At 48.7% G+C, this 19,687-nt stretch overlaps 1 long non-coding RNA gene across 1 annotated transcript; it reads left to right on the top strand.

Moving 5' to 3' along the window:
- The first annotated feature begins 334 nt into the window (after positions 1 to 334).
- Positions 335 to 1,712, top strand: LOC128819450 (uncharacterized). Its single transcript, XR_008440705.1, has 3 exons — positions 335 to 349; positions 979 to 1,091; positions 1,668 to 1,712. It is a non-coding gene; the product is annotated as an uncharacterized LOC128819450 (long non-coding RNA).
- Positions 1,713 to 19,687: the final 17,975 nt, after the last annotated feature.

Below are 19,687 nucleotides of genomic sequence, written 5' to 3'. Positions count from 1 at the left end.
CTGCATGTTTGGGCAGCAGACTGACTGTTCCCAATGGATGTTAGTGATTAAATTTGATAGGTATGGAAATGGAGAAGTCCAGACTAAGCTGTGGTAAGCTCTGAGCTGGCACTAAGAGGGAACCGGGGTTTTGTGCTCTTAGGAGCAGGTATCCTTTGGAAATGTCTGAATGTCTGATGGTGGTGTTGTTCTTTGTGGATTCCCGTAGAAAACAGAGTGCGAGTGGATCCTCAGATTTCTTGGGGAAGGGCTGCGTGACAAACTTTGCTGTGAGCTTTATGTCTACCAGAGGATTTTCTGGGTCATTCTTGCCTTTTTCAGCAGTCCTTTGTGTGACGAGGGCTCCCAGGTAAGAATTTATAAAGAACAGTTCCCAAATACCCCAAACCACAAAAGCTTATATAGCCTCGAGATCTCAAGTACAAAACAGAAAGGAGCAGCTGATTCTGCCTTGTTCCTCTTGAAAATCTGTTCCTTGTTGGTTTTGTGTATCTGTGGAGGGGGAAATAATTTAGCTTGTGTCTAAACCAGGCCCATCCTTATCCCCTGAAACTGGGACAGGTTCCTGCCATCGTGGAGCCTCACGTGGGTGCCGTAGTTTTGCTCCTGCAGTCGGGGCCTTTTCTTTTTGGGGTCTCTATTTCCCCAGCCAGCACATTTGTCACCTGAACAGTGCTTCGGCAGGAGGGAAACTCGCATGCCGGGAGTTCTCAGGTTTGGGAGCATGCACCTTGAGGATTTCAGGTATCAAAACCTCAGACAAAAAGAGAAAATTGTCTTGCTACCTGAATACTTCTTGTAAGAGCAGCACCTGTGGTGTGAAGCCTTGAAGGGAGAATGTCTTTCCTTTCTGGAGTTGCTGAGAACAGGCCGTGTTCATTTTAGCTGAGAGTTGATCAGATACCAGCCAAATTGCTCATTTTATTTTAGATAATCCCATCTTGGCTGTAAAAGAACAAGTTGCATTTTCTGTTTCAGAGTCGTATTCTGGAGATATCACAGAGTGCTGCCCCTGTCACCTCTAGAGCTGCCCATGAGCTGATAGAGGATCACAGCCTCCTCTCGTGGGTCCTGCACGGCTTAGAGAAAAGGTAACCAGAGAAGTACAGGAGACATGGGGACAATTTCCTGTCCACAGTAGAAGAATGACATGGCTGAGGATGAAAGCAAGGGGGACAGACCTGGAGACAGGGGCACCGAGGGCTGCACTGGCAGAACTTGCTGAACTCTGAGGTGTCCCTTGTGTTTTTGAGAAGAGAATCAAGAGGCTTTCAGGTGGTGGTAGGAGCGATGATGGTGGAAAGGCTTTGTGATTTGGAAATCACTTCCTTGACAAAGCAAAAGGACACCTTGTGCTGGTGTCTTTAGCTTTTAAGTTTCAAGCACCCTCAGTTCCCATCCTGTCACAGGACCTGCTACACAGGAAGTGGCACAGTAATGGATTTGAGCTGTTTAGAGCGTTATTTCTCCTCCCCTTGCCTCTCCCTGACAAAAAAAATCTCTCCTGCAAGCACAGAGTGCCCTGACAGGTTCAGGCAAGTGCACCAAAAGTGCCCTAGAATAAGGTCCCCCGTAGGAGATGGACCAGCTGCTGGTGAGGATCTGCCTTTCAAATGTGGTTTTCTTTTCTTTTTTTTCTTTTTGTTCTGTTCTATTTTGTTTTTCAGGTTTCTGGAGAACCAGGTGATAAATAAAATGATTTCCTTACTCCATCCTCTGTGGCTAATAAATTTAAGAGACAAGAGAGAAAACAGGAATCGATCCCAGATGCTGCTGTTGAGATGGATATATGATCTACCTATCTGTATGTAGGTATATGTGTATATATATGTATATCTGCGTAGTGATAATAATGGGAGTTTTTATGATACGTTGCTTTACTGTTTTATATTTTTAATAAAGTGTGATTTTAAGTTATTAGTTATATTAATATAGTTTATTCTATTTATTGGCTAAAGTAACAGTTTCTTGTATTTGATTGGTATCAAGTAATTAATGTTAATCGTTAATAAGAGTTCATAATGAATTATTAAGGTGTGAATATTGTTCATTAAGGTACGTCTTTTTTAACTGTAGGTATTTTCATGTGTTTATATGGGTTTTTATGTTAATGATTTTGGGTTTTTGTGTTATGAATATATTAGTATTTTATTCGGGTTTTTTGGTTAGTTTAGTTGTTTGGTGTGTAGATTATTCTTGTTAAGTATGTTTGTCTATATATGTTTTAAAATTTAAGTTATAAATATACTTGGTAAGGATTTTTGTAGAGTTCTATGTAAAAATTTAAGTAGGTAAGGGAGATAAATCATTATTAAAAACTGAAATACTCATCTTATTAATAATTATTACTTTTAAGTTATTCAGTGATGTTTTAATGTTTGAAAATATTATTTAGTTATTTTTATGTGTGATTGATTAATGTTTAAAAAAATATTTAGTAAAGTTTTTGTAAATTGATTTCTTGTGATTTCATCCATTTATATATTTTAAAAAATGTTTTATATATATGATTGTGTGTGAATAATAAAAAATGAACAGTTGTTTTATTTTGTAAGGCAGTATGTTTAAAGATGTTTATATTTGGCAGTAATTTATTTAAAGTTATAGATGTGTTATTGTTTCATCTGGTTAGTTAATAAGTAAGTTCATTTGATGTGGTTCAAGTGTGAGTTGTAGTTATTATAGGTGTTAAAAGAGATGTAGAAATAATACAATTAGGTTGTTAAAAGGTCATACGATTTTGATACTGAGAAGTAAATTTGTGTTGGAGTGATTGGGTATTTTTGGGTGGGTGTTATTTTATTTTTGTTTTTTTTTTTTTTTTTTTTTATGTATTATTGTTATGTTTGGTCTTAGTGGGGTTAATTGTTTTAAATGGTAGGTTTGCTGTTTTGAGGTAACTTCTTTGTGGTTTTGTGTTGTTTGGGGGTTGTTTTGTAACTAAATATTCTACAAGTATTTATTTGTAATGATTTTAGTCATTTTACTTTTGGTGGTTTACCTGTCATTTGGGGTATGAGTGTATAAATGTTATTTGAAGAGTTTATGTTATGTGTAAGTTTTTTGATTTGCAATTTAGTGTTTGTAAAGGATAAGGTTAGTTGTGAGGAGGTATTTCTTTCCGGTTTTTTTTTGTTTTTTTTTTTTTTTTTTGCGTGTGTTTTAAATAAGGCTTGACACAGTGAGTAAGACTCTTGTGTGATTTTTTTTTTTTTTTTAAATTGTGGAAACATAAGTATAACGTGTTCTTTAGGTTATGAAATTGACGGGACTACATTATTGGCTACTTACTAAATCTTGTAGTTGAGAGGTTTTTGTAACTCTGATTTTGAAATCAAAGAAGAAAACTGGGGAGACGAAGGAGGTAGAGAAGTTTATCTCCTTCTAGGACAGAAAGGGTTTAGCGCAGAAACTGCTGGGTCTGATGTGGCGCGGGGGTTTCCGTGCGCCGGCCGGGCCGGGCGCGGGGCTCGGCGGCAGGAGAGCGGCGAGCTGTGCGCGTGCGCGGGAGGCGAACGGAGCCGAGCGGCTCCGAGTTGAGGCGAGCGGAGCTGCGCCGCAGAGGCGAATCCAGCCGAGTCTAGCGGGGAACAGCCCGAGTGTAGGCGAGGAGCCGAGCGGGGCCGAACCGAGCCGAGCTCCGCCCAGCGCAGCATCCCGAGCAGGGCGGGCCGCCGGGGCGGGCTCGGGGTGGAGCCGGCGCTCTCTGAGGGCTTCCTGTCCTGTCTCGCTCTCTACCCCTCCTTCCTCCTCCCCGTATTCCTCTTCTTTCTCTCTTTCCCCCATTTTCCGCTCTCCCCAAAGCCGACCCCTTTCTCTCCCTTTTCGGCCTCCCCTCCCGTGCCCCCCTCTACCCTTCCTTCCTCCTCCCCGTATTCTTGTTCTTTGTCCGCAGACCCTCCCCTCCTCTCCCTCCCAAACCCGAGCCCCCACTGCCCTCACTCCTTCCTGCCCTGTCCCTATCCCGCTCCTCCGTTCTATTCCTCTTCTCTCCCTCCTCTGTGCACCGTCCCTCTTCCCCGCTCCCGGCCTTTCCCTTGCCCTCCCGCTTTCCTCCACAGCCCGACCTCCCTCCCTCCCCTTTCTCACGCCCTGCTGTCCCTCCTCTCTTCCCGTCGCCCCGTTCCTTCTTTCCCCGCAGCCGCGGTGCTCGGGGCGCTGGAGAATGAAGCCCAGAGGGCCGGAGCCCGGCGCCCCCGGGCCCTTGCGGGAGTCCCCGCACGGGGCCGGAGGCTCTCGGCGGATCCCCCCGTGCCGGTCAAACCCCGCCCAGCCCCGCCGGACCTGCGGCTTTGCCGGCATAGCGCTGAGAGCGGCCCCCGCTCTGTGCCGTGCCGTCCGTGCCGCGTCCCCGCCGTCTCTGCCGCTCCCTCGCTCTGCCCCTCGCCCGTGACAGCGAGGCTGGGCAGGAGCTTCGACCCTTCTGGCGGCTGCCCCCCTTTCTCGTTGCGGCAGAGTCCCTTTCGGGGGGGATGTACATGTGGAAAGGGATGGAAGCAAGTGCTGGGCTGCTGTCCAGGGCAGTTAAGACTCCTTCTGTGCCTTCTTTGGGGGCCAGGAAAAAGGGGTGAAGACTCGGGGCTCTGGTGTCATTTGGGGCACCCCAAGGTCCCTAGGAGGGGGAGGCACACTGCGGCGGAGGAGCAGGTGGGTGGTGAATGAGGGGGGTCATGCTGGGTGCCGTCCCCCAGAGGGACCCAAAGCTGCCCCAAAATGCACAGGGAGGGGGGTGTGTAGAATACTAAATCCTGTCAAGTGCTTCGTTCTTGTAGGTATTGGTAAAAATAGGAATTTGTCTCTAAATTCATTTGGGAAGAAAGCCAGAGCATCCCCAGGTATGAGCTGTGAGGATGAGGAGGGGCCGTCTCCTGCTGGCGGCTGTTTCAGGGGATTTGCCTCAGCTGACTTTTGCATGGAGCTGCTGGAGAAGAGGAGTTTATGGGGGGCTCCCGGGGCTGTCCTTGGAAACACGGTGAGAGCTTCGGACAGGGTCTGCGGGATCACCTGGATACGCACTTGGATACCTGGAGCATTGCTCAAAGGAGGTGCCGAGGGACAAACCTTTGAGCCGGGTAGCGGCAGCCAAACAGGTGAGCCCATGTGCGTTTGTAGCGGGGACATTTCTCCTTTCCCTTTTAAATTTCATCTTGCCAATCCCTCCCTGGTGCCTCAAGAAAAAAAAAAAAAAAAAAAAGGGGGATTTTGAGGACCAAAGAAATTCCTAGTGGGGGAAGCAACTCCTCTTCCATTATTATCTGTGTTTGAGCTGGGGAGATCCCCCTTCTCTTGTGGTTTTGAGGGTCTTGACTGAAGGAAAACCTGCCTTTTCCAGGGTGTTAGGGGTATCCCAGGGGTGTCAGGGAATCCCTGTGTTCTATTTTAAATGGCAGGGGAAAAATGCTGTTGTCATATGCTGGGTTTGATTTGAGGGTAACACCACCCCCCCCTCCATTTTCATCACCCTAAGGTTTAAACGGAGGGGGCAGACCTGTTGTCCCTCCTTGTGAAGGGTTTGGATTGCGGTAAAAATCCCCCTTTCCCCATCGTTTGTGTCGCCGGCCGGGGGTCTATGTACAAATCACGAACGGGACGGGACTGCTGAGGAAGGCGTCTCGAGCTGGTTCATTTTCTCGCATCGCTCTCATGCCATGGTTACGGCGATGGGAAGATGCCAGTAGCTCACGTCCCTGGCAGCAGACAAAGAACTTTAACGTAAATTCTAAGGTTAAGAGTTTTGACCAATCACACGAAGCAAAAGCATATTGACACCCGTTCTATCCCACCACTGCAAGCACACGTACCTTTGGTTAAAACAACGCTCGCTTCTTTCCAATGCAATGCCTGCTCGTAAGCCTTAAAACACAATGCACGGGGCTCCATTCTTAAGCTTAGATCTTCCTAATATCTCGCTAGATACACTTTTCTGTGGCTTAGGGAGTTATTCCAGACAAGCGATAATACACAGCCCATTGTTCTATTTGTAGTTAACCTCTACTTCTTATATAATTTTTCTGCTGACAAATCTTATGTCTACTGCTTAGCTCGAATCTCAGTTCTGCTGTTTCTGAGGCCTGCCTTTTGCAGCTTTCCCTCTGATTTTAAAGGTTACCACAATTTGCGGGATTTCATTTGAGGACAAGCCCTTCTTTTCTGCTCTTATAGGGAATGAAGTTGAAGGGGAGAATACATTTATTTGCCCTCGTTGAAGCGAGGTGAGCACCTGAGTGTGGCGTCAGTTTCGGGAGCTCAATTGAAGGAGGCTGCAGCTCTTGCAGCGTTTGAAGGGTTGAAATCGGGGTGTGCCGCTGCGTTTGAGGGCACTTCTTCTGCCCCTGGCCCGGCAGCCAAGGCTGTGGCGCGGGAGCTGCTGGCGTTGCCTGGGGAGCTGCCGAGGTGGAAGGGGAATTGGGCGCGGCCGGGCTGCCGCGGGACTGCCAGAGCCGCGCTGGAGCGAGGCGTGCGGAGCCGAGGGGAGCTTTGCCGGGCCAGCGGGCGGGAGAGGCGGCGCAGGCGCTGCGCCGGTGCCGGCCGGTGCCAGCTGCTCCGTCCGCTCCGGGCGCGGGGCTCGGGCGCCGCCGGGGCCCCCTGCAGCCCTCAGGAGCCGCCAGAGGAGCCGCTTTCCTGCCGGGAGCCGTGCTCCACCCGGTGCCGGGAGCGCGGCTTTTAATTTTCCAAAGTTCCTTGATGTAGTGATTTTGAGGTGGTTTTTAGGAATTGGTTGTATCGTTTTATTTTGTTCGTAGCTGATGAATGATAACGGACGTGGTGTACTTCTTGAATGTTATTGTTCTTGTCTCAGGTGCTGATGACAAGGGTTTTTTGGGATTGAGTATTGTTGAATATTTTTTTCTCGAGGATTTGTTAGCTTTGTTTTGTGTTGATTTTTTTTTATTATTTAGTAATATTTTAATGTTAAAAATATAATTAAAACAGTAAAATTTTAACAGGGTTTGTTGTTTAAGGTTTACAAAGGTTTATATGGGTCATACCATGAAGTAGAGGGTAGGTTTATAATTCTGCAGTAGTGGGTTTTATAAGTGTGAGTATGTAGTGTTCATTTTGACAGGCCTTAGGTACTGTCCTGTAGTTAATCAGTGAGGTATTTATAATATTGGGAATTGCATTATTGTTTATTGAATTAGAGAGGTTTTATTAATTCAGTTTGTTTGATTGTCGTGTATGTTTTGTTTTGTTGTTGCAGAGAATCTGGGAAATACTGTTTATGGTAACATGTTTCTTTGGTGTTCTTGATTGTAGCTGAGCAAGGGGCCACAGGTCGGTGACTCTAGGAAACTGCCAGCGGGCGAGGAAGCCTTCCTCGTCCCCGGATGTGTGAGAGATAAGTCGAGGGCTAGGACCCTGAGAGGGAGTGGAAGCGAGGCGCTGGGAGGGCTTTTTGAGGCAGCTTTGGAGATGGGGGTGGCCCTTTAGGCCACATAAAGGAAAAGCCTCACAGTGCTGAAGTGCTCAGGGCAGAGCAGTGCTGGTGCATGGTGTGTCACTTGTCTGTCGTGCCTTCTGTGTCTTTTGCCTTAGTCCTTTGAGGGGCTTATCGGAAGCCCAGGTGTCCATCTTTGCATCTCTCATCTCTGTGTTCCTCGGGCCAGTGCCGATTCCTTCTCACCTTTGGCTCGGGAGCCCAGACAGGCATCGGCCTAGCATCCGCTCAGATGTCTTTTGAGGTCTTGTTCTGGGCTGTTCTCAACAGCTGTGATTTGTGACAATTGTGACAGCAAGGATCCGTTCTAGCAGATTAGGACTCGTACCAAGGCGGAGATCCGTAGAGCATTCTGACGCTAGGATTCTCGGGCATCCATCCCTGCCTTGCTTGGAATAGGTCATTCAGTTAGCATCTTGTTCCTGCAGGGTTCTCTGAGCCTTAGAGGCTCACCATCAGTCTCAGCTAGGTAATCTCATTCTGCAGTTTCTGGCTCCCTGAGGGCATTCTTCTCGCCCAGAGCTTTCTCCCCCTGTTGTGTCCCCTTGTTTGTCTTGTTCTGTGTCATGGGTGTCTGGGTATTTGGCCTGGAGCTGCTCTGCCCTGCTGCATAGCCTGGTGTAGGTATAGAATGGGGCGTGTCCTGGGGCCTGGAAATTTGTAATGTGGGGTGTAACTGGACTCTAGATGGGATCTGTAGATTGATGAAGGATACCTGGAGCTGTTAAGTTATCCTGCAGTGCTCTGACTTTTGTCCTAACGTTCTTTCAGATGCAGCCAGATGGAATCTGTGGCAGAGGGCCCCGTCCCGGGTGAGGGGGGGTCCCCCGAGAAGGTCAGTCGCTGTTTGTCTTTGCAGGGGAAGCGTAAATGGTGCCTCTGTGTTACAGCATTGTTCTTTGTTGTTATTTTTAGGAACTAAAGCCAGATACTAGCAGTCAAGGTAAGTGGGCAAGGTGAGCAGTGACCGGTGGCAGGCAGCAGTTGTCATTGCTCTGGTCTCAATTCCCGGTGCAGCTCTTAGGCTCCGTTGTTGTTTGCGTGCTCTAGGCGGTCCGCTTGTATTATGCCGAGACCCCCCTTGGCAATTGGGCCGCAGACCCGCTTCATCGCTCTCGTGGGAATTCGGGAAGCAGTGCACGGCTCTGTGATGAAGCCTTGATCTTTGTCATTTGAAGGTGTCACCCGGGGAGCCTTCAGGAGTGGCCGAGGAGTTGCTGTAAGTCGGGGAACTAGGGAGAAGGAGCCAGGGTCCACTCGACTTTCAGCAATGCCACATCACCTCGTCTGCTCTTCACCCCGGCAGACCCTGCCACGAGGGCATTGGCCTCTGGGTGCGGCCCAAGAAGCCGGGCATTTTTTGGAGAATGGTGAGTAGCAGAATTGTTACTGGTTATTGGCTGCTGTGCAGCTAAGATCCTGCAGTGATGTTTGGTGTTCTTGATTGTAGCTGAGCAAGGAGCCACAGGTCGGTGACTCTAGAAAACTGCCAGCGGGTGAGGCGGCCTTCCTTGGCACCGGACGTGGATTCTCGTCCCCGGACGTCCGAGAGATAAGTCGAGGGCTAGGACCCTGAGAGGGGATGGAAGCGAGGCGCTGGGAGGGCTTTTAGAGGCAGCTTTGGAGATGGGGGTGGCCCCTTAGGCCACATAAAGGAAAAGCATCAGAGTGCTGAAGTGCTCAGGGCCACAGTCCCCTGGAGACAAAGACCGGTCATTTTCCCTGGGAAAGAAAAATGGGCAGCCCAGGTTCCTGATGTCAGTTTGTAGGGTTCCCTTGGGACCGTCAGGGCAGCACAGGTTTGAGGTGGGGGCAGCTTGGGTCTGGGACACATCCTCGATCGTTTGGATTTTTGGAGGTGTCCAGCCACTCAGGGCCACAGGCCCCTGGGTGCAAAGATCTTCCTTTTTCCTTGGGAAAGAAAAGTGTCCAGCCCAGGTTCCTGATGTCAGTTTGTAGCGTTCCCTTGGGACTGTCAGGGCAGCGGAAATTCTAGGTGATGGCAGGTTGGGTGTGGGACACAGCCTGCATCATTCAGATTTCTGGAGGCAACTGCGCATTCAGGGCCACAGGTCCCTTGAACTTGATCCCCAGCCCTTTCCCCTGTGAAACCCACCACTCTAGGTTCTTGATGCTAGTTTGCAGGAGGTTCTTGTCACTGCTAGGGCAGCCTGAATTTTTGGTGGGGGCAGTTTTGCTCCCTTGTAAATTCTGCGCCGTTCGGACCTTGAGGTTGCATAATGTCATTTGGGGCCACTGACCTCTGGACCCAATCGCTGGTCCTTTTCCCTGTAAAACCAAACTCTGTCGCCGTGTATTGATGTCTGTTCACTGGTGGTGTGCTTCACTCCAAGGGCAGCAAGAGTTCTTGGTGTTGGCATCTGTGGTCTGTGAGAAATCGTTCGCTGTCTGCAATTTTGGATGCAATTCCTGTTTGGCTAGGGGCACACAGAGAGGAAAGACTGTTAATTTCCTTGGAAAGGAAAGTCCGACACCCCATTGTTTAAGGGGGAGACAAAGGGCTGTGTAGGGAAGGGAACTCCCCATAGGACCTTTCTTCACCTCATCCCCCACTCCAAAGTGTCGCAGCCCCCCGTGTGACAAGCTGCTTTCAGAGGGTTACCTGGGCACACCTGCACAGGGAGCTGCTAGTCCAGAGGGCCTAACAGGGCTATTCCAAGCGTTCCTCCAGGAACTATGGTTGGAACATCCAGCAGGGACTGGGGAGCAGCCGGACCCACCTGGGCACGGAGCATCCCTTTGAGAAAATGCCAAGGGAAGAGCCCTCTTGCCAAGGGGCAGCACCTGAGCAGGCCAGGCAGCATGTGGGGTTCCAGGGGAGAGCTTTCATCTTTCCTCTTTTATTGTGTCAGCCCTTCCCTAGAACCCCCAGACCTTCCGCAGCACTCCCAGAAAAGAGAGGGGTTAGTAGGAGAAAAGGGGTTTAAATTGAGAGAAAAAGCTTCCTTTTCCCATTATTTCTTGTGTTCAAATCGTGAGGGAATCCACTTTCCCTGCAATTTTAATGGTCTCAGTGGAAAGAATCCCTGCCTTTTCTATGCTGTTAGGGTTATTAATTGACAGGGAATCCCCATTTTCCATTATTTTCCAGTTTAAATAGAAGGGGAAAACCTTGACAATGTTGTTTATGGGTTTGAATTAAGGGTAACTGCATTTGAATTAAGGGTAACCCTTTGTGTTGTCGTAAGGCTTAAATTGAGGGGAAAGCCCAGCTGTCCCTCCTTCTTAGGGGTTTGGATTGAGGGGAAAATCCCTCTTTCTTCATCACTGGAGAGCTTTAAAGTGAGGAAAACCCCTCTTTTCCCCGTATTCTCGGGGATTAAATTAAAGGGCAGAAGACATTCTTTTGCCATTGTATCAGTTTCAGCGGAGGTAACTGCCCCATTTCCTCCTTTTAAAGGCTTCACTTGAAGGAGGCTCTGTCTTTTTCAGCATTTTAAGGGTTTAAAACTACCTTTCAGGGCAATTCTTTCTGCACCCTAGGACTAAATATCTCAGATCAGGGCAAGCCTGGCATGTACTTAATCTTTATGCTGCCCAGGAGGCTATTATTTTTCTTATTTTTATTTATAATGTAGATAGCCCTAAGTAGTAGTCCCAAGGAGACAGACTGTTCATATAATTCGTATTCTTCTCCACCCTACTTAGTCACAAGTGGAGTACTACTTAGTAGTCACTGAGGAATAATTATATAAGTTAACAGCAAATTACCAACTTATCTAGCTATGCTGCCTAAAAACCCAGTTTTATTTATTTTTTTTCAAATAAACAAAGTTTATTTCTTACCAGCTTTCTGTCCATTTGTTCCAAGTAGTTGTAGCAAAAAAGAAAGCACTGTCATTTCCCTGGAGAGTTTTCTTCTGTATCAAGCCCTTTACTCCCCTCGAATTCAAGTCAGAGGAGCCAAACAGCTGCAGCTGCTCTGAGGGCTTTTATACCCGGTGGGATTTGCCCCTCCCCTTTTCCGGGCATTGTGGGAATGAGAGGCGGGCCCAATCAGGGGTATATTAACCCCAGCCTTTGCCAAGGGGCTTCATTCCCTCTCTGGAATCTGCTGGGATGAGTTCTCCTCTCATTTTGGTGAAGAGGCTCTTTCAGTTTGTCTCAGGTTGTTTTCAGCAGGTGCTTTTAGGCATCTAAAGCAACAGAGGCTTTGAAGAGACTGTGAAGAAAACAACGTTGAATACAGGGAGTATTTAATTTCGCAATTTGGGTTTGTGCATTTGGGGATGGTAAGGTGTTTTTGTAATTTCTGATTTTGTTTTTTGGTTGTTTTATGTTTTATTTTTTTTTTTAGGAGGAGTCCAACCGCCTGCAATTCCAGGTTGTGTCAAGTACAACATTTTTTCAGCAGATCCATCGTGTCACAAACGGTATCTGCCCCGTGTCAAAGATGATGTTTGAGATTGAGGCTTCAGATGAGTTGAGAATTGTGGCCAGGAGAGGGAGAGTGAGCAGGGTGCCTCTAATTAGGAGTTATTGTGGGGAGTTTTGAAGGCAGCAGGGTGAGAAATGGTGTCTATTTGAGGACCCCCTCAAGGATTTTCACAAGCATAGCAGAGGCATTCGTGTGTCGTACAGCACACGAGCTCATCCACTGCACTCACAGAAATGCCATGTAACTTTGCCTCTCTCTAATCCAGGTGCCACTCATAATAACAGCCGTAGCCTTGGACTCAGGCTGAAGCTGGAGACTTGAGGACCCAGGCACGCTTAGAAGAGGATAAGTAGCTGACTTGCTGGGATTTGGCCCACGTAACACTAAACTCATGCATTGATTTTGCTGTTCTTTATTGTAACCGACTAAGAGGCTAACAGGCGATCACACGGCCCTCCGAGGTAGACTCATTTCAGGTCCAACCTGGATTCACATCACCGATCACCCAAAAGATAAGTCGAGGCCACAGCCTGGAGATGGGAGTAGTGGATTGGAAATTCCTGGGATAGATTTGAAAACTAGCAGAGGATAAAGGGATATCTTCTAAGGGGCCTCTTAGGACAGCTAAAGGGAGAGGCTCTACTTTTGATTGCAGCTGTAGGGTGTGCAGTGCAGAATAGTTCCGGTCCGTGTTGTGTTGTCCCATGTACTGTGTTATCTGCTGTGTCTTTGGGGTCCCTTGGATCAGATATCCCTGCCTTTTCCCCTCAAGGGCCTTAACACAAGCATCAGTCATCATCTCTGGGTTCTCGAAGGCTTGCACTTCTCGGCACGATGCCGATATCATTGGTTCTTTTACCGGCTGGCTCAGCCGTCTCTCTCGGTCGCATCTCCGGAGCATCGAGTGGGACGTCTTTTGAGGCCTCCTTCCCGGCTGTATCACCATCCATCCTTTCCAGCCACGAGCTGTAACATCCTGGGGCTTACAAGATTGTATGGATACGGAAAGCATTCTAAACGTAGCATTGTCTCACAGCCATCCTGATCATTGTGACCGACAGTTCTTTTAACAGGTCACTCTATTCCAGTCTTTTCCAGGAGCTCTTCCACTCCTTAGAGCCTCCTCCATCCACCGCCGCCAAAGCATCGGTCATTTCTTTTGGCATCCTCTCAGTCCTTGCCGTTATTCTTCTTGCCAGGAACTTATCATCCTTGTGTCACGCCGTTTGTCTCATAACGTGTTGTTTGTGTTTAGTGTCCCCTCGTTTGTCCCGTCCTGTGTCACGGGTGTCTGCACATATTTGTCCCAGAGCCGTTCTGCCCTGCTGCATAGCCTAGTGTAATAGGATAGGTCTTGGGGACTTGAAATTTGCAGTGCAGGGTGTAGTTGGACTCTAGATGGTATTCCTAGATTGACATAAAGTGTTTGCAGCTGTTAAGTTATCTTGCAACCATTTGACTTTTGTCCTAACTCTCTTTCAGATGCAGGTGGATTAAATCTGTGGCAGAGCCCCCCAGTTGCTGGAAAGGGGGTTCCCCTGAGCAGGTCAGTCACCGTTTGTCTCTGCAGTGGAAGTGTAAACGGTGACTGTGTGTTACAGTACTGTTTTCTGTCTTTATTTTTAGGCATTAAATCTGGGTATCTGCAGTCAAGGTGAGCAGTGACCAGTTGCAGAAACAGTTGTTCTCACTCAGGTCTCAATTTCTGGCGCAACTCTAAAGCCTCCGTTCTCGTTTGTGTGCTTTAGGCAATCCACTCGGAGTATGCCAAGCCCCTGTCACCAACCAGCCGACGGACCGGGTTTCCTGTGCTTGCGGGTCCTCTGGAAGTATTTTAGGACTGTGACGAAATTTTGTATTTCAAGGTCCCATCCGGGTAGCCTTTGGCAACGGCTGAGGAGTTGCGGTGAGTTGCCGAGGTAGGGAGGGGGAGCCAGGGTCCACTTAGGTTTCAGCAATGCCGAGTCACTTTGTCTCTTCTTAACCCAGGCATACCCTGCGATGACAGCGTCAGCCTCCGAGCACGGCCAAAGCGTGCGGCCCAAGGAGCCGGGCATTCTGAGGAGAACGGTGAGTAGCAGAATTGCTGGGTTTTGTCTGTTGTACAGCTAAGATCACGCAGTGATGTTCGGCGTTCTCAATTGTAGTTGAGCAAGGGACTACAGCCCGGTGATCGTAAGAAAATCCCCAGTGGGCGAGGCGGCCTCCATTCGCACGCGACACGGATTCTCGTCCCCAGACGTCCGAGAGATAAGTCGAGGGCTACAGCCTCGAGAGGGGATGAAAGCGAGGCGCTGGGAGGGCTTTTTGAATTGGCTTTGGTGGCAGGGATGTGCAGGAAGTATCCACTTAGGCCACCTAAAGGGAAAGTTTTTCTTTTGATCACAGTGCTGAGGTGCTCAGGGAAGAGCAGTCCTGGTGTGTGTCGTGTCACTTGTCTATTGTGCATTCTGTGTGTTTGGGTATTTCGTGTCACATGTCTTTTTTACCTTAGCCCTTTGAGGGGCCTATCGGAAACCCCGGCCTCAGTTTCAGCATCTGCGATCTCCGCGTTCCTTGGACAGGCACCAGTGCAATAGGACTCTTGATTCTGGAGGTCAGACAGGCATCTGAATTGCATCTCCCTTTAGAAACACCCAGTCAGATGTCTTTTAAGGTCTTGCTCTGAGCTGTGTCGACAGCCACACACCGCAATGATCCATTATTAGCCGATTAGGACCGATAAGAATGCGAAGCTAGCTAGAGCCTTCGGACCGTAAGATTGTTGGCCATTCATCTCTGCGGTTCTCTTAAGAAATCATTCTGTTAGCATCTTCTTCCTGCAGGGTTCTTGGAGCCTCATTGGCTCTGAGCCGTCAGTCTCACCTAGGTCATCTTGTTCTGCATTCTCTCGGCACTCACCATCATTCTTCTTGCTGAGAGCTCTCTCTCCCTGTCGCGTCCCCTCGTTTGTCACGTCCTGTCCTGTGTCACGGGTGTCTGCACATTATTGTCCCGGAGCTGTTCTGCCGCATAACCTGTAATAGCACAAGTCCCGGGGACCTGCAATTTGTAATGCAGGGTGTAGTTGGGCTCTAGATTGTATTTGTAGATTGAAATAACATGTTTGGTGCTGTTAAGTTATCCTGCAGCCGTTTGAGTTTTGTCTTAACTTTCTTTCAGATGCAGATGGATTACATCTGTGGCAGAGCAGCCCAGTCCTGGGTGAGGGTGCTTCCATGAGCAGGTCAATTATTGTTTGTATTTGTAGGGGAAGCATAAATGGTGACTATGTTCCAGTACTCCTCTTTGCCTTTATTTTTAGGAAGTCAGATGGCAGCAGTCAAGGTCAAGCGTGCAAGGTGAGCAGTGGATAGAAGCATAAATGGTGACTATGTTACAGCACTCCTCTGTTGCCTCAGCATTCTTAGGAGACGGTGAGTACCAGAATTGTCAGGTTTTGGCCGATGTGCTGTTAAGATTGTGCCCTGATGTTTGGTTTTCTCTCACTTGGCAGACCAAGAGATAACAGCCCGGTGACAGCTGGAACTTGCCAGACAGGGAGGCGGCCTTCCTCTGCACCCAACAGGGATTTGGATCCCCAGATGCGTGCAAGATAAGTCGAGGGCTATGACCCACAGAGGGGATGGAAGCGGGGTGCCAGGTCGGGACTTCCCAGGAGGGGTTTTTGAGTCAGAGATGGAGACAGGGATGTCCAAGAAGTGTCCCCTTAGGCCACCTAAAGGGGAAGTGTCTCTTTTGCTCACGGCGCTGAGGTGCGCAGGGCAGAGCAGTTCCGTTGTGTGTTGTGTCACTTGTCTATTGTGCGTTCTGTGTTGTTTGGGTCTGTCATGTCCTATATCTTTTTTACCTTAGCTCTCTGAGGGGCCTCATTCTTGGCATCTGTGACCTTTGCATTCCTTGGCCCGGCACCAGTGCCATAGGACTTTTGACTCGGAAGTCTGGACAGGCATCAGAATTGCATCTCTCTTTAGAGGCATCCAGTCAGATGTCTTTTAAGGTCTTGTTCTGAGCAGTATCGACAGATGCTCACTGCAATGATGCATTCTTGCCGTAGGCTTCTCAGGCATCCGTTTGTGCAGTTCTTGGAAAACATCATTCTCTTAGCATCTTCTTCCTCCAGAGTTATCTGAACCTCATCTGCTCGCTCTCAGTCTCACCTAGGTCATCTTGTTCCGCTATCTCTCAGTCCTTGCGGGCATTCTTTTTGCCAAGAAATTTCTCTCCCTGTTGCATCCCCCCGTTTGTCATGTCCTGTGTCACGGGTGTCTGCACATTATTGTCCCGGAGCTGTTCTACCCTGCCTCATAGCCTGGTTTAATAGCACAAGTCCCAGGGACCTGCAATTTGTAATGTAGGGTGTAGTTGGGCTCTAGATTGTATTTGTAGATTGAAATAACATGTTTGGTGCTGTTAAGTTATCCTGCAGCCGTTTGAGTTTTGTCTTAACTTTCTTTCAGATGCAGATGGATTACATCTGTGGCAGAGCAGGCCAGTCCTGGGTGAGGGTGCTTCCATGAGCAGGTCAGTCGCTGTTTGTATTTGTAGGGGAAGCATAAATGGTGACTATGTTCCAGTACTCCTCTTTGCCTTTAGTTTTAGGAAGTCAAGGCAGATGGCAGCACTAAAGGTCAAGTGTGCCAGGTGAGCAGTGGACAGAAGCAGTTGTTCTTGCTCAGGTTTGCTTTTGGTGCAACTCTAAGCCTTCCTTCATGTTTGTGTGCTTTAGGGAATCCACTCAGAGTATGCATAGCCCCTGTCAAAAAACTGGCTGATGGTCTGGGTTACCTGCGGTTGTGAGCCCCCTGGAAGTATTACAGGCCTCTGTGATGAAGCCTTCAAATTTTGTATTTCAAGGTCCCATGCGGGTAGCCATCAGGAATGGCCGAGGAGTTGTGGTGAATCGGGAATGTAGGGAGGGAGGAGCAAGGCTCCACAAATTTCAGCAACGCCCAGTCACCTTGTCTCCGCTTAACCTAGGCATACCCTGCGATGAAGGCGTCTTCCTCTGAGCATGGCCGAAGCGTGCAGGCCACGCACCCGGGCATTCTTAGGAGATGGTGAGTAGCAGAATTATCAGGTTTTGGCCGATGTGCTGTTAAGATTGTGCACTGATGTTTGGTTTTCTTTTGGCAGACTAAGAGATAACAGCCCGGTGACAGCTGGAACTTCCCAGATGGGAAGACTGCTTCCTTTTGAACCCGACAGGGATTTGCATCCCCAGATGCGTGCAAGATAAGTTGAGGGCTTATCTTACGACCCACAGAGGGGATGGAAGCAGGGTGCTGGGGTAGGACTCCCGGGAGGGGTTTTTGTGTCCGTTTTGGAGATGAGGATGCCCAAGAAGTGTTCGCTTAAGCCACCTAAAGGGGAAGTGTCATTTTTGCTCTCAGTGCCGGGATGCGCAGGGCAGAGCAGTTCCGGTGTGTGTCGTGTCACTTGTCTATTTTGCAGTCTGTGTTTTTTGGGTTTCTAATGTCACAGGTCCTTTTTACCATAGCCCTTTCAGGGGCCCATCGGTGACCCTGTTCTTGTTCTTGGCATCTGTCATGTTTGCATTCCTCGGCCCGGCACCGATGCCTTAGGACTTTTGACTCGGGAGCCCTGAGAGACATCGGAATCGCATCTCTTTTTGGAAGCATCCAGTCAGATGTCTTTTAAGGTCTTGTTCTGAGCGATATCGGCAGATAACACCGCAACGATCTCTTGTAGCAGATTAGGACTTGTGAGACTGCTAAGCTAGGTAGATCATTCTTACGGTAGGCTTCTCAGGCATCCGTTTGTGCCGTTCTCAGCACAAACGTTTCTTAGCATCTCGTTCCTGCAGGGTTCTCTGAGCCCCGTCGACTCGCCGTCAGTCTCACCTAGGTAATCTTGTTCCACATTCTCTCGGTCCTCAAGGGCCGCCTTCTTGCCGAGAGCTTCCTCTCCCTGTTGCGTCCCCCCGTTTGTCATGTCCTGTGTCACCGGTGCTGTCTGTGTATTTGGTGTGGATCTGCTCTGCCCTGCTGTATAGCCTGGTGTAGGTATAATAGGACAGGTCCTGGAGCCTGGAAATTTGTAATGCAGGGTGTAGTTCATCTCTAGATGGTATTTGTAGCTTGACGTAAGATGTTTAGAGCTGTTAATTTATCCTTCAGCTGTTTGACATTAGTCCTAATTTCCTTTTAGATGCAGATGGTTTCAATTTGTGGCAGACCGCTCCATCCCGATTCAGCAGGTTTCCCTGAGAAGGTCAGTCGCTGTTTGTTTTTGTAGGAGAAGCAAACGCAAGTGTTACGGCTCTGTTTTTTGTGCTTATTTTTATGAAGTTATGTGGGATAACCACAGCCACGGTGAAGTAGGCAAGGTGAGCATTGAGTAACAGACAGAAGCAGTTGTTTTTGCTCCAGTCTCAATTTCTGGTGAAACTCTAAGCATCCTCTATTGTGTCTTTTATTTTAGGCAGTCCTCTTGCAATATGTCTCTGGTCCCAGATGTCCGAGGCCAGGTGGCTGCAAGCTTAAGGTATAGGTGGATGTAATTGTCAGGTCAGGGTCGTGTTGTTTTCACAGTATCTCAGTCTGGGTTTTTTTGTTTTGTTTCTTTGCAGGTGCTGTTGCTGCCCTAGGCACACGAAGGAACAGAGGCGAGCGGGTAAGTCGGCATTTAGGCAGGGTGACTCATAGGTGACCATTATGCAGCAGCATGCTAAGCGTGTACCTTTTCCTTTTGCAGGTTTCCTCCGGGCAGCCCGTGGAGTCAAATCAAGATTTCAGGTGAGCCGGGGCAGCGGCCCGTTGGAGTTCCGGGGATTCCTCTTTTGGAGAGCGCTAGTTGCATTTTCCGTTTTGTCTTAGGTACGGCGAGGAGGCACGTAGCCGAAGTTTGGAAACGGCAGCACCGAAGCGGACGTAGAGAGCGTCTCACCATCCACATCCAACTGACAATGGCTTTCGTCCGGTCATCTTGCAAAAGCTAAGTGCCGGGGCCAGTAGCGGGAGAAGGGGAAAATCCTTTACTATCACAGGAGACAATTAGCTTAGAGGAGAGGCGCACAGGGGAACGGGCCCCTCAGAAGCAAAGGGAGAGGGTTTCTCCTCAGCCTCACCAGAGTCTTTGCTGGGTAGGGCAGTTCCAATCCGTCTCCGCGTCCTCACGAGGTTTGCGTCGGCGGCCTTCTTCGACTCTCGACATCGTCGTGGATCTTTTCACCCGAGGAGCCCGCCTTCACGTCCAGAGCTATAGCCACGGTCACGCCGTAGTCATCGCTTTCTTGTCTAGGCCTACTGAGCTTCTTAGGCTTCCTCTTAAGTCCTTTGGCACTAACATCTTGAAAGGAGTTAAGTTTCATCATCACGTGCTATTGCCCTAGGGCTTTCTTTCCTTTGGCATCATTGGCCTATGACTCATCTCGGGCTAGGAATCTTGGGTCCATAAGGTGGAACTGCCAGCCAGTTTCCACTCGTGTCTGCGTTACGTTGTCCGCGTCTGCGTTACGTTGTCCGTGTCCATTGATTTCTGTGTCATAGGCCTTTGTTACATCTCGACACTTTATCGGCGTCATTCTGTGCCGTATCGGCCATATTTTACTCACGTACCTTCCCGGATCTCGCTTATTCCGGCATCTTTACATTTTTACTTTTTGAGACTGGAAGAAGTACACAAGATGTTCTCATCCATTTTCCTTCTCACCTTCGGTAGCGCCTTCTCTTCCCGCGCCATTCTCTCGGACTTCTGGAGGGAGCATATTAGACCCTCATCACGTGACTGCAGTAGTTCCGTAGCTTCCGCCTTCTCGAAGGGTATAAGGCTCAACAATTAATCTTCCAGGGAGTTATGTCAAGTCCTCACTTATCTTGTATCTATCT

Source organism: Vidua macroura, chromosome 26, assembly GCF_024509145.1.
Source record: "Vidua macroura isolate BioBank_ID:100142 chromosome 26, ASM2450914v1, whole genome shotgun sequence".
In the NCBI taxonomy this organism is placed as follows: domain Eukaryota; kingdom Metazoa; phylum Chordata; class Aves; order Passeriformes; family Viduidae; genus Vidua; species Vidua macroura.
Note: the sequence above shows the minus strand (reverse complement) of the source record. Positions and strands in the feature narration are given on the sequence as shown.